Genomic DNA, 12139 nt, shown 5'->3' with positions numbered 1-12139 from the left:
GAGAGAAGGTTAATAGAGGTTCACAGACAGTGGCCTTTACCTTCTATGGAGCAGCCACGTCGATCGGAGCGGCGACCGAGTTCCCCTCGAAGGGAAAGGGAAAGGGCAATCGCAAGACGGCATCGAATGCGAAGCGCCCTAGGAAGTCGCCAGGAGAGGGTGCCAAAACCGACACCACTCGGCGTGCAACCGTCAAGGTCAAACGCCGCCTGGGTGAGGTAAGCGAGGGCGAGAGTGACCTCGCTGTGGAGAGCGATGGTACCAGCAATCCGACACGACCGGGGCAGGGGGGCTCAAACCCCTGGACGCTGGTTACCAAGAAAAAGCCGGCACCGAAACCGGAGGTACCGCGGCCTGCGAGGAAGGCCAAGGACAGAGGCGAAGCCTTGTGGTTAAAAACCGACAAGGACAAATACGCCGATGTCCTTAAATCGATGAAGGCGGCCGAAAGCCTCTCGGCCCTTGGGCAGGATGTGCGTAGCGTAAGACGCACCAACACGGGAGAGATGCTCCTGGTGCTGAAGCGAGGCGCACAATCAAGTGCAATATATAAGGCCTTGGCTCAAGAGGTCCTTGGCGAGGGCGCCCAAATCAGGTCGCTAGGTGCGGAAACAACTCTCCAGTGCAAGCACTTGGACGAGTTCGCGACCGCAGAAGACGTCGTCGCAGCCGTCAAGGAGCACTGCGGCGTCACAATCGAGCGGGCCTCTGTGCGATTGAGGGACGGACCCTCTGGCACCCAAGTAGCCTACCTCAGGCTACTCAATGCGGATGCCAAAAAGGTAACCGAGAAAGGGAAGCTGAAGATCGGCTGGTCGGTATGCCCTATTAGTATACCCCAGCCGCCTTCAGTGGACAGGTGCTATCGGTGCCTAGAATCCGGCCATAAAGCTTACGAATGCAAAGGCCTAGACAGGAGTAAGCTATGTCGTCGATGCGGCGAGGAGGGGCATAAAGAGCGGGGGTGCACTAAGGCATATAAGTGCCTTATCTGCACCTCTAAGAAGCAAGCCCATAAACATGCTATGGGCGGACCTTCGTGTCCCTTCGGCGAGTTAAATAAGAAGAAGCCGTGAGAGTCACACAGCTAAATCTTAACCATTGTGCAGCAGCCCAACAGCTGCTGTGGCAGTCGGTCTCGGAGTCGAGGACAGATGTCGCCCTCTTATCAGACCCGTACAGCATCCCTGCCGGCAACGGCAATTGGGTGTCGGACGGGTCTGGAATGGTGGCAATCTGTACAACGGGAAGGTTCCCGGTTCAAGAGGTAATACACCCCTCCGCCGAGGGTGTGGCGATTGCCAAGATCAATGGTGTGTTCTATTGCAGCTGCTACGCCCCACCAAGGTGGCCAATAGAACAGTTCTACCAGATGATCGACAGGCTCTCGTCGGACCTCGTGGGCCGGAAACCGGTAGTAATAGCGGGAGACTTCAACGCTTGGGCAGTGGAGTGGGGCAGCCGCTGTACAAATAGCAGGGGTCAAGCGCTAATGGAAGCGTTTGCGAAACTCGATACTGTGCTAGCTAATGATGGCTCCGCTAGTACATTCCGTAGAAACGGAGTGGAGGCGTGGATTGATTTGACCTTTGCCAGCCCGAGTCTGGCTCCAGGCATGGAATGGAGGGTAGACGAAGGCTACACCCATAGTGATCATTTAGCAATCCGCTTTAAGATCAACTATGGTGTGCAGCATCCGAGGGCGGGAGATCCCTGTCAGGTACGCGGGTGGAAGTCCAATCACTTCGACAGCGAAGCTTTCACCGCGGCCCTGGGACTGGAGGCCAACACCGACAGTCTAAGCGGGGATGCGCTGGTAGCTGTTCTATCACGCGCGTGCGACGCCACTATGCCGAGAAAAACACTGCCAAGAAACGGTAGATGCCCGGTATACTGGTGGAGTGCCGAGATTGCAGCTCTACGGTCAGCCTGTCTCAGAGCTAGACGAAGGATGCAAAGAGCTCGCACCGAGGATGCAAGAGAGAACCGCCGTGAAGTGTTTCGAGCTGCGAAATTAGCCCTTAACAAGGCTATTAAAAGCAGCAAGAGAGCGTGTTTCGACAACCTGTGTGAGAGTGCCAACGCGAATCCGTGGGGTGACGCCTACCGGATTGTGATGGCCAAGACCAAAGGGGGCTCCTCACCCCCAGAACGGTCTCCGGACCGGTTGGCAACGATTATCGAAGTACTCTTCCCGTCTCGAGCCACAAGCCCCTGGCCACCTGCACTACGAGACAGTGCGGGCACGGTCGAAATGGTGGCTCCAGTGACGAACGAAGAACTACTCGCAGTGGCTAAATCCCTAGCAATGAACAAAGCTCCAGGGCCGGATGGAGTCCCAAACAACGCTCTCAAGGCAGCGATCATAGCGAACCCGAACATGTTCAGGCTAGCTATGCAGAGATGCCTTGACGAGTGCCGTTTCCCCGAAAGATGGAAAAGGCAGAAACTGGTGCTGTTGCCGAAGCCCGGGAAGCCGCCAGGCGACCCATCGGCGTACAGACCAATCTGTCTGATAGACACGACTGGCAAACTGCTTGAGAGGATCATCCTCAACAGGCTCACCCCGTACGCGGAAGGTACGGACGGTCTGTCAAACAACCAGTTTGGCTTTCGGAAGGGTAAGTCCACAGTGGACGCTCTTAACTCAGTGATAAATACTGCCGAGATAGCGATCCAACGAAAAAGGCGAGGTATTCGATACTGTGCGTTAGTGACACTTGACGTGAAGAATGCATTCAACAGCGCAAGCTGGGATGCCATCGCGCTCTCGTTACATCGGCTTAGCCTACCGGTGGGTCTGTACCGGATCCTGGAAAGTTACTTCCAAAACCGCGTACTGCTATACGAGACCGATGCCGGTCAGAAAAGGGTTCCGATTACCGCCGGAGTCCCGCAGGGCTCGATCCTAGGCCCGGTGCTATGGAACCTCATGTATGACGGGGTTCTGAGACTGAAGTTCCCTCCTGGGGTCAAGATCGTCGGCTTTGCCGACGACGTAACCTTGGAGGTCTACGGGGAGTCAATTCCTGAGGTAGAACTAACCGCAGAACACGCGATTAGCACGGTGGAGGAATGGATGAGCGCGAGAGGCCTGGAGCTCGCTCATCATAAGACGGAGGTAGTTATCGTCAACAACCGCAAGTCGGCACAACATGCAGTTATCCATGTGGGAGAAGTCGCGATCACTTCACAGCGAAGTCTGAAGTCTCTCGGAGTCATTATAGACGACAAGCTGACCTTCGGCAGCCATGTCGACTATACGTGCAAGAGAGCGTCGACTGCTGTTGCGGCACTATCGAGAATGATGTCCAACAGCTCAAAGGTGTGCGCCAGTAGACGTAGGTTACTGGCAGGCGTTGCCGTATCTATCCTCAGGTACGGCGGCCCGTCATGGTCAAGAGCACTGAGGGTAACCAGTTACCTACAGAAACTGGAGAGCACCTACCGCGTGATGTGCCTCAGAGTGATATCTGCCTACCGCACGGTATCACACGATGCATCCTGCGTGATAGCGAGCATGATGCCAGTCGGGCTGGTCATTCGGGAAGATGAGGAGTGCTTTGAGCTACGTGGAAATAGGGGAGCCCGCGAGCGCACCAGGGTGACCTCGGTCGCCAGATGGCAGCGTGAGTGGGACAACTCCTCGAAAGGTAGGTGGACCCACCGGCTGATACCTAGCATATCGAGCTGGGTGGGAAGACCCCATGGGGAAGTTCACTTCCACCTGACACAATTCCTGTCAGGCCATGGCTGTTTCCGTCAGTACCTCCACAGGTTCGGACACGCGGAGGTCCCAGTCTGCCCGGACTGCCCAGGTGTAGATGAAACTGCCGAGCACATACTGTTCGTATGTCATCGGTTCGACGTCGAAAGAAGAGCAATGCTTGACGTCTGTGGCTGGGACACAACCCCGGATACCCTTATTCAGCGGATGTGTCAAACGGTGGAGAAGTGGAACGCAGTCTCGGCTGCTACCATCCAGATTGCCAGTAGGCTACAGGTAATCTGGCGAACCGAGCAACAGACGGCGGGCACGGCTAACTAGTGATTGGTTAGTTGGAGCGAAAAAGGCCAAGCGCAAAATAAGAGAGTGAATGGTCTGTTCATGCCGAGGTAGGTTGGCGCAGCGAATGGCAACCGCGTAAGGGGTAAACCCAGCCACCCCGAAGCAAGACAGAAGAGTGAGTGTATAGGCGTATAAGTGGACTGCCTCATGCCAAGACGGGAGGGTCGTAGCGTAGTATGTTGGAACTAAGCTATCGATGCCTCATGGCGTGGCAGAGGAGTGAAAGGGTGAGCATCCAAGTCAGTCTCACACTGCATGTTAAGGGTGAGCATAAAAGTCAGCCTCACAGGTTGGTAGAGGCTAGCACAAAAGTCAGCCTAGCAAGGAATGAAAAAGGTGAGCACAAAAGTCAGCCTCGCATGGTATGTCAGAAGTGGGGCCTAAGAAAAATGTCCCACATGGGATGCCAGAGGGAGTGACAAAGGTACAATAGAGTGGCACGATTGAGAGTGAATCAGGTGATAGGGTGAGCACCCAAGTCAGCCTCACATGGATGGGTAGGGCGAGCACAAAAGTAAGCCTAGCAAGGAATGAGTAAGGTGAGCACACAAGTCAGCCTCGCATGGAACGTAAAAGGTGAGCACAAAAGTCAGCCTCATGTGGGAGTGTTTGAGAGTGAATCAAAGTGTGATTGAGAGAGCACCCAAGTAAGCCTCATACAGGATGTATGATCGCGCGAGTGAGAGTGAATGAGTACATTCAGTACAGCCATCCCCCCAGAAGTAATACCGAGAGGTAGTTCCTGGGAGGAATGATGGCGGAGCCCAATGGAGTTTAGTCGGTATTAATGGCTGGTCACCATTTGAGTCCGACACGCCCCCAGTGCACCCCGTGTGGTAGATTGGACCCTACCGTTAGCACGTGTACTGGGCTAGGACATAAAGGTCTTCTCCATTGTAAAAAAAAAAAAAAAAACATACATACATACACACACACATACAGACTTTTTCCGATCTCGACGAACTGAGTCGAATGGGATATGACACTCGGCCCTCCGGGCCGGGATTAGGTTGACGTTTTTCAGAGTGATTGCATAACCTTTCTATATGAGAAAGGCAAAAATGTGCCAAAATCCAAAAAAGTGAATCGTAGTCAAATTTTTTTTCGAGTTTGCATCAAATCTCGACGTTTCATGCACCTTGAACACATTTAGCATCAAAAATAAAAATTCTATTTTTAATTTTTCCTATAGTTTATATGAGAAATTTCTGTATGGCCGCACTCTGAAACCCGTAATTCCGGAACCAGAATTCCGATCGATCCAAAATTCAATAGCAGCCGATGGGAAGGTTGCACCTTTCATTTGAGACTAAGTTTGGGCAAATCGGTCCAGCCATCTCTGAGAAAAATGAGTGACATTATTTGACACATACGCACATACATACACACACATACACACACACATACACACACACATACACACACATACATACATACACACACATACAGACTTTTTCCGATCTCGACGAACTGAGTCGAATGGGATATGACACTCGGCCCTCCGGGCCGGGATTAGGTTGACGTTTTTCAGAGTGATTGCATAACCTTTCTATATGAGAAAGGCAAAAATGTGCCAAAATCCAAAAAAGTTAATCGTAGTCAAATTTTTTTTTCGAGTTTGCATCAAATCTCGACGTTTCATGCACCTTGAACACATTTAGCATCAAAAATAAAAATTCTATTTTTAATTTTTCCTATAGTTTATATGAGAAATTTCTGTATGGCCGCACTCTGAAACCCGTAATTCCGGAACCAGAATTCCGATCGATCCAAAATTCAATAGCAGCCGATGGGAAGGTTGCACCTTTCATTTGAGACTAAGTTTGGGCAAATCGGTCCAGCCATCTCTGAGAAAAATGAGTGACATTATTTGACACATACGCACATACATACACACACACATACACACACACACACACATACACACACACATACACACACACATACATACATACACACACACATACAGACTTTTTCCGATCTCGACGAACTGAGTCGAATGGGATATGACACTCGGCCCTCCGGGCCGGGATTAGGTTGACGTTTTTCAGAGTGATTGCATAACCTTTCTATATGAGAAAGGCAATATATGAGAAAGGCAAAAATGTAACGGAGCGAATTCAGTGATTCAACCATTTGAGTAGTGAAATTATATTAAAGGGGTCAGTGCGAGTACCACATTGCTTTAGACTTCGCGATTCATATTTTTCTAATATTTGTGTTCGTCGTTTGATAAGCAACTACCCATTATTGGCCAATTTAATTTTCTGCTCGCACAATAGCAAGGTTCCGTCTCACACGCACTCTGCAGAGTACCCTTCTCATTGAATATTATAAAAATGAATTTTCAACTGAACCTATTATTTAAATCTGCTTGAATAATTTTCAAAAAATTGCGAGAACCTATGGAGTTGGAAAAATTGGAATTTTTTATGAAAATTATGCAGCGAGGTGCAGATTTAGCAGTTTTCCGACATTATGGTCAGCTATCTTCCAAAAACGTTCGCCATTTTGGTAGTTTTAAATTGTTTTCAACAAACGTACAATACTATTGCTGGGAAACATACCACATCTCGAAACGAAAGATTTTTTGTATTCACGCTTGTATGGATAAGTCTTTTTGAGTTGGTTGCATAATGTGGCCCCTGGATTCAAATTTGGAAATTATTGAGCCGCAATTATTTCGTTATGGATGACGAGACTTATCTGAAGGCAGGCATGTTCCCCGTGTTGATCAAAGATTTGTGCCTCGCTGTGATTTGTCTTTTCATCATTTTCCAGATTGGATGGATTGGGGAAGGTGCATGACATACATACACACACATACACACACACATACACACACACATACACACACACATACACACACACATACACACACACATACATACATACACACACACATACAGACTTTTTCCGATCTCGACGAACTGAGTCGAATGGGATATGACACTCGGCCCTCCGGGCCGGGATTAGGTTGACGTTTTTCAGAGTGATTGCATAACCTTTCTATATGAGAAAGGCAAAAATGTGCCAAAATCCAAAAAAGTGAATCGTAGTCAAATTTTTTTTTCGAGTTTGCATCAAATCTCGACGTTTCATGCACCTTGAACACATTTAGCATCAAAAATAAAAATTCTATTTTTAATTTTTCCTATAGTTTATATGAGAAATTTCTGTGTGGCCGCACTCTGAAACCCGTAATTCCGGAACCAGAATTCCGATCGATCCAAAATTCAATAGCAGCCGATGGGAAGGTTGCACCTTTCATTTGAGACTAAGTTTGGGTAAATCGGTCCAGCCATCTCTGAGAAAAATGAGTGACATTATTTGACACATACGCACATACATACACACACACATACACACACATACACACACATACACACACACATACATACATACACACACACATACAGACTTTTTCCAATCTCGACGAACTGAGTCGAATGGGATATGACACTCGGCCCTCCGGGCCGGGATTAGGTTGACGTTTTTCAGAGTGATTGCATAACCTTTCTATATGAGAAAGGCAAAAATGTGCCAAAATCCAAAAAAGTGAATCGTAGTCAAATTTTTTTTTTCGAGTTTGCATCAAATCTCGACGTTTCATGCACCTTGAACACATATAGCATCAAAAATAAAAATTCTATTTTTAATTTTTCCTATAGTTTATATGAGAAATTTCTGTGTGGCCGCACTCTGAAACCCGTAATTCCGGAACCAGAATTCCGATCGATCCAAAATTCAATAGCAGCCGATGGGAAGGTTGCACCTTTCATTTGAGACTAAGTTTGGGCAAATCGGTCCAGCCATCTCTGAGAAAAATGAGTGACATTATTTGACACATACGCACATACATACACACACACATACACACACATACACACACATACACACACACATACACACACACACATACATACACACACACATACAGACTTTTTCCGATCTCGACGAACTGAGTCGAATGGGATATGACACCCGGCCCTCCGGGCCGGGATTAGGTTGACGTTTTTCAGAGTGATTGCATAACCTTTCTATATGAGAAAGGCAAAAATGTGCCAAAATCCAAAAAAGTGAATCGTAGTCAAATTTTTTTTTCGAGTTTGCATCAAATCTCGACGTTTCATGCACCTTGAACACATTTAGCATCAAAAATAAAAATTCTATTTTTAATTTTTCCTATAGTTTATATGAGAAATTTCTGTGTGGCCGCACTCTGAAACCCGTAATCCCGGAACCAGAATTCCGATCGATCCAAAATTCAATAGCAGCCGATGGGAAGGTTGCACCTTTCATTTGAGACTAAGTTTGGGCAAATCGGTCCAGCCATCTCTGAGAAAAATGAGTGACATTATTTGACACATACGCACATACATACACACACACATACACACACACATACACACACACATACACACACACATACACACACACATACATACATACACACACACATACAGACTTTTTCCGATCTCGACGAACTGAGTCGAATGGGATATGACACTCGGCCCTCCGGGCCGGGATTAGGTTGACGTTTTTCAGAGTGATTGCATAACCTTTCTATATGAGAAAGGCAAAAATGTGCCAAAATCCAAAAAAGTGAATCGTAGTCAAATTTTTTTTTCGAGTTTGCATCAAATTTCGACGTTTCATGCACCTTGAACACATTTAGCATCAAAAATAAAAATTCTATTTTTAATTTTTCCTATAGTTTATATGAGAAATTTCTGTGTGGCCGCACTCTGAAACCCGTAATTCCGGAACCAGAATTCCGATCGATCCAAAATTCAATAGCAGCCGATGGGAAGGTTGCACCTTTCATTTGAGACTAAGTTTGGGCAAATCGGTCCAGCCATCTCTGAGAAAAATGAGTGACATTATTTGACACATACGCACATACATACACACACACACACATACACACACATACACACACACATACATACATACACACACACATACAGACTTTTTCCGATCTCGACGAACTGAGTCGAATGGGATATGACACTCGGCCCTCCGGGCCGGGATTAGGTTGACGTTTTTCAGAGTGATTGCATAACCTTTCTATATGAGAAAGGCAAAAACCTATCAATGAGTTGTAATTTTTGCCGTGGTTAAATGGAAACTACCTTCAACACGGTTTACCTAATTTTAAGTTCCCCCACGATACCACGAGATTGAGTCAAAGGAACTCAATTTTAGGTAGTTTTTCGTTTCCGTGTACACTTTATCAGAACGAGTTAGCCAGTAACTTTGCACCAACACTACTTTTGACGTATTGATGAAATCCCAAGTATACACCAGAGATGCCAGATTTGCAGGCATGTCTGCAAATGTGCAGACGTTTAATTTTAGATGCAGCCTTTTTTGATTAAGGTTGGACAGAGAATAGATTTTTTCTGATCATTGTTCGAGACATTAGACAAATGTCTATGAGATTTTCCTTCTGCATGTTACTCATTTTACGGATTGTTCCACTATTAACCGATTTGAGGAGGTATTTACTCAATTTTGAATTAATACCTACTCAATTTCGTTAAAAGTGCACATGCAGCGAATGAATAATTGTGTTCACATTTGTCCAGTGTCCCGAACAATGATCAGACATTGGTCAGAAATCACATGATTATTCTGATTTTCACTACTCGATCTCTGAGTAACTACAGTGTTTATTCGCTGAGTTATATTAAACGAGCGTGTATATGATCTGCACACATCCCCTGACAAACCATTCCGAACTTGATTCGGAATCCTGAATGGAGTCAGCATGGAATCCAGCTCAAATGCAATAACCAATCCCGGTTCCGGAATGGATTTACTTGGCAAATTTTACCCCTTGAATAGATTATTTCACTTAAGCGAGTAAAGAACTTTTTCACGTATTTATAGGTACTTTATAATATCAGTGTATCACAGGGATGCCAGGTACACAGATTAATCTGTGTTTCACAGATTTTGAATGTTCTACACAGATTTGCAGTTTTCTGTTATAGTTCACAGACTAGCACAGATTTCTCAATTTTTGACCTCGCGCTCAATTTTTGCCTCAAGCAAAAACTAAAAAAAGGTCGCCACTTCATGTTTTGATACGTTTTCATTAACACAGAGTTGCACAGATTTTTACATAGGCTACGCACAGATTTCAAAAAATATGACCTGGCATCCCTGGTGTATCGTGAAGTGTCAACAATCTCTGCGCTGTAAATATTTCAAGTTGCTCTGTTTTTTGTCCAAAGAACGATTTCAGTTCGCTATTTATATAAAAAATGTGTTTTCTGTGTCTAAGCCATGTCAAGAAGACATTTTTGGTACCTACACTCTTTTTTCGAGAAGAAATATTTTAGAAAAGGCATTACAAATTGACGTCTACGCAAGCAACTCGATACAGAAATCAAGTGATTCGACATTAATACCTGGAGTGCTCTGCACGCTCATTAAAAATAACTCACAACTGAGTAGCCAGAATAGTTTCATCAGCTGATTATTTCTTGTTTATTTCTTCTTACGTTGCTCAGGTGGGTTTGAAGGCGACCAAATCGTCGATTTGATACACCATCAAACGAATCGAACCAACTAAAGATATTCGGCGGACGAGTTTTTTTTTGTTCGCAGAAGTAGAGCAAAACAAACTTGTTTTTTTTTTTATTCAAATCGTTTATTTGATAAGGCACGTTGCGTTAGCTTAAAGGTGCCAATTTTGTTTTGTTTTACATTTTAAATTGCTTAAAACTAGGGGATTACATATTGATTTTTTTAAAATGAAACTAATGCGAGGGGATAATATTGTTTTCGTAAGATTAGGGGAGTCATTTAGTTTTTGTGGCAATATGGTTTGACATTTTTATCAGTGAGATTATTGGAGCAAATAATGTTTAATTAAGGGGGACAATTTTTTACGACTAACTTAAAACTAGGCATAACTAGAGGGCATGATTGAATTTTGTAAAGATTCGTAATTATAGTTATTTTTGTGGGTAGTAGAGTTGGGCAATTTCAACGAGATTATATAATATAATAGTTAAAACTAGAAGAGACAAGAAGAGCTAAATGCTTCGTGATGATATTGGGGGGGGGGGGGGGGTAGGGGTGTTACTTCTGGGTATAAGAGTCAGGGGAGGGAGGGTAGACAAAGATGGCAGGGAGAGAAAATTATTTCAGTTTCAGGCATCGTGAGATCAACGGATGGATTACAAACTCGGGTGGCCTTCATCAGGGGAATCATGTACTGGGACGCCGGGTGGTCCTCCTCAAGATGGCAGGGGTTTTTCCAGACGATTTCGTAGTACGGCTCAGATGTGGATCGGCTACATTTCGAGTTAAGCGTGTTATGTTCGTGCCGTAGGTCCCGTGTTTGTTGGCTCATTCGATACAGATGCTTTGATACAGGTGGAAGAGCGTTCTGAGAATGATAAGGAAAATAACAAGGGGCAGTTAGACTTGTATATGGATGGTTTTCACAAAGGTGTATATAAGGGACATATAGAGGAGATCGCGGCTTGCCAGCACATCTCGAACCGGGACGTTGGTTGGTCTTCCTCGGGCCCGCAGGGTATCCATTAGCCGAGACCTAGCGGAACTGTACTCGGTGCACGCCCAGACAATGTGCTCGATGTCGTGATAGCCGTCGCCACAAGCGCAGATACCACTATCCACGAGCCCAATACGCCGGAGATGTGCATCCAGCGTGTAATGGTTTGCCATGAGTCGGGACATCACACGAATGAAGTCACGACCCACATCCATCCCCTTGAACCAAGGTTTCGTCGATACCTTAGGGATTATCGAATGTAGCCACCTTCCCAGCTCTCCACTGCTCCACGAAGTTTGCCAACTTTCGAGGGTTCTCTGATGAGTAATACTGAAAAATTCGCTGAAGCAAATTGGTCTTTCGTAAACGTCTCCTTCTAAGGCACCCACCTTAGCTAAGGAGTCTGCCTTCTCATTGCCCGGAATGGAGCAATGAGAAGGGACCCATACCAAGGTAATCTGGAAAGAGTTGTCAGATAAAGCACTCAGTAGCTCCCGTATTTTCCCCAAAAAATACGAGGAGTGCTTGCCTTGTTT

General features: G+C 46.0%; 1 protein-coding gene across 10 annotated transcripts in view; it reads left to right on the top strand.

The window, feature by feature from the left end:
• Positions 1-12139, top strand: part of LOC131687112 (protein unc-79 homolog) — a 1793695-nt gene that overhangs the window by 946136 nt on the left and 835420 nt on the right. The gene's annotated exons all lie outside the window — the stretch shown is intronic.

The sequence above is a fragment of the Topomyia yanbarensis genome, chromosome 3, assembly GCF_030247195.1.
Source record: "Topomyia yanbarensis strain Yona2022 chromosome 3, ASM3024719v1, whole genome shotgun sequence".
Classification (NCBI taxonomy): domain Eukaryota; kingdom Metazoa; phylum Arthropoda; class Insecta; order Diptera; family Culicidae; genus Topomyia; species Topomyia yanbarensis.
The sequence above is the reverse complement of the archived record's forward strand: the minus strand, read 5'-3'. Positions and strand labels throughout refer to the sequence as shown.